Source organism: Schistocerca nitens, chromosome 1 (genome assembly GCF_023898315.1).
Source record: "Schistocerca nitens isolate TAMUIC-IGC-003100 chromosome 1, iqSchNite1.1, whole genome shotgun sequence".
NCBI lineage: Eukaryota > Metazoa > Arthropoda > Insecta > Orthoptera > Acrididae > Schistocerca > Schistocerca nitens.
The window spans coordinates 333418850-333421709 of record NC_064614.1 but is presented as its reverse complement, the minus strand read 5'-3'; the positions used below and the strand labels follow the sequence as shown (position 1 = coordinate 333421709).

The window sequence follows — 2860 nt, the reverse complement described above, 5'->3', positions numbered from 1 at the left end:
AAGCCGCCAGTCTTGCATGTGAAATGATAGCAGAGCTTACCATTTGCAGTAAAGACGACAGGACAAAATGCGGACATCTGCTACAGAGCCAGGTGGATGGTCTGAATCAGAGGCTCAGACAGTTCTGTGACCGTGTAGGGTGCAGATTCCTGGACTTCTAGACTTGTGCCGTAGGGAGGTAGGGTTTTGGGTGCAGCTAAATAGGCCAGGAGATCATTACAAGCAGGAGGCAGCTACACGGATAGCAGGGGCTGTGTGGCGTGGATTGGGCGGTCTTAAAAGACCTCGGGGAAACACAGAAATGGCTCGAAAGGGTGAATCTCGAGCACATTAAGAACGTAGACGTTGGAAAATCGGTATAGCCACTGTAAAGTGTCGTAGCTGTGGGAAAGTACCAGAGCTCCGAAATCCAGTAGTAAGCACTGATGCTCGAACCGTTACGGACTTTGAAAGGTGGCTAAAGCCAGAGATAAGTTCGATCGAAATTTCTGTGAAACATCCAACGATGTTCAGAAAGGAAAGGCCATATACAATTGACGGTGATGTGTTTGTTGCTGTTAGAAGTGGTTTATCTTGTAGTGAGTTTGAAGTAGGTATATCCTATGTGTCAGTATGGGTAGAGGTCATTCTTTTGAACCAGAATAAAGTAATATTCATTGTGCAACTGCTGAAAGGTCCAAATAAAGCTTCAGTCTTATTTCAAACACGTAACGGATTCATACAATTATAGTTGTTGGTGACTTCTATTTACTCTCTATACGTTGGCGAAAATACATCTTTTAAATCTGGAGGTACGCATTAAACATCACCAAAATTGTTCTAATTTAATTATCTCAAAATTATTGCGAGCAGTTAGTTCATGAACCCACTCGAGTAGTAAACTGTTGCGAAAATACACCTGATTTCTTAGCAACAAGTAATTCTAAGCTAATAACGAGCACTAAAACGGACTCATGGATTAGTGAACACAGTGTTGTCATAGCGAAGTGAATACTGGAACCCCCAAATCCACCAAAAATCAACTAATAATATACCTATTCAAAAACGCAAAAAATTGATTCGCTTGATGGCCGGCCTGGGTGGCCGAGCGGTTCTAGGCGCTTCAGCCTGGAACCGCGCGACCGCTGCGGTCGCAGGTTCGAATCCTGCCTCGGGCATGGATGTGTGTGATGTCCTTAGGTTAGTTAGGTTTAAGTAGTTCTAAGTTCTAGGGGACTGATGACCTCAGAAGTTAAGTCCCATAGTGCTCAGAGCCATTTGAACCATTTTTTTGATTCGCGCGATGTCTACATTTGGGAAAATATCCACTGCTTCCCAATTAATAATGTAAATGGTGATCAGATGTGGATTGAAATCAGTGAAATAGTATCGGAAGCAGCTGAAAGTTTTATATCAAATAAATTACCAGATGTCGGAGCTGATCACACATGGTACACAAAACAGGTCAGCACGCTGTTGCAGAAATAACGAAAAAAGACTGTCATATTTAAACGAACGCAAAACTCACAAGATTGACTATCTTATACACAAGATCGAAATTTAACGCGGACTTGAATGCGAAATGCTTGTAATTGTTTCCACAACGAAACTTTGCCTCCAAATCTTGCAGTAAACCAAAAGAGATTCAGGTCGTATGTAACGTTTGTTAGCGAGAAGACAATCGATGGCTTCTCTGCACGATAACAGTGGAAATAATGTCGATGACAGTGCAACTGTTGTTGTTGTTGTTGTGGTCTTCAGTCCTGAGACTGGTTTGATGCAGCTCTCCATGCTACTCTATCCTGTGCAAGCTTCTTCATCTCCCAGTACCTACTGCAACCTACATCCTTCTGAATCTGCTTAGTGTATTGATCTCTTGGTCTCCCTCTACGATTTTTACCCTCCACGCTGCCCTCCAATGCTAAATTTGTGATCCCTTGATGCCTCAAAACATGTCCTACCAACCGATCCCTTCTTCTAGTCAAGTTGTGCCACAAACTTCTCTTCTCCCCAATCCTATTCAGTACCTCCTCATTAGTTACGTGATCTACCCACCTTATCTTCAGCATTCTTCTGTAGCACCACATTTCGAAAGCTTCTATTCTCTTCTTGTCCAAACTGGTTATCGTCCATGTTTCACTTCCATACATGGCTACACTCCATACAAATACTTTCAGAAACGACTTCCTGACACTTAAATCTATACTCGATGTTAACAAATTTCTCTTCTTCAGAAACGATTTCCTTGCCATTGCCAGTCTACATTTTATATCCTCTCTACTTCGACCATTATCAGTTATTTTACTCCCTAAATAGCAAAACTCCTTTACTGCTTTAAGTGTCTCATTTCCTAATCTAATCCCATCAGCATCACCCGATTTAATCTGACTACATTCCATTATCCTCGTTTTCCTTTTGTTGATGTTCATCTTATATCCTCCTTTCAAGACACTGTCCATTCCGTTCAACTGCTCTTCCAAGTCCTTTGCTGTCTCTGACAGAATTACAATGTCATCGGCGAACCTCAAAGTTTTTACTTCTTTTCCATGAATTTTAATACCTACTCCGAATTTTTCTTTTGTTTCCTTTACTGCTTGCTCAATATACAGATTGAATAACATCGGGGAGAGGCTACAACCCTGTCTCACTCCTTTCCCAACCACTGCTGCCCTTTCATGCCCCTCGACTCTTATAACTGCCATCTGGTTTCTGTACAAATTGTAAATAGCGTTTCGCTCCCTGTATTTTACCCCTGCCACCTTCAGAATTTGAAAGAGAGTATTCCAGTCAACATTAACAAAAGCTTTCTCTAAGTCTACAAATGCTAGAAACGTAGGTTTGCCTTTTCTTAATCTTTCTTCTAAGATAAGTCGTAAGGTTA

The 2860-nt window shown here is 41.6% G+C and overlaps 1 non-coding gene across 1 annotated transcript; it reads left to right on the top strand.

Annotated features, from left to right (window-relative positions):
* The first annotated feature begins 1073 nt into the window (after nucleotides 1–1073).
* On the top strand, nucleotides 1074–1157 carry Trnas-gga (transfer RNA serine (anticodon GGA)). Its single transcript is given in 2 exon segments — nucleotides 1074–1113; nucleotides 1123–1157. It is a non-coding gene; the product is annotated as a tRNA-Ser (tRNA).
* Nucleotides 1158–2860: the final 1703 nt, after the last annotated feature.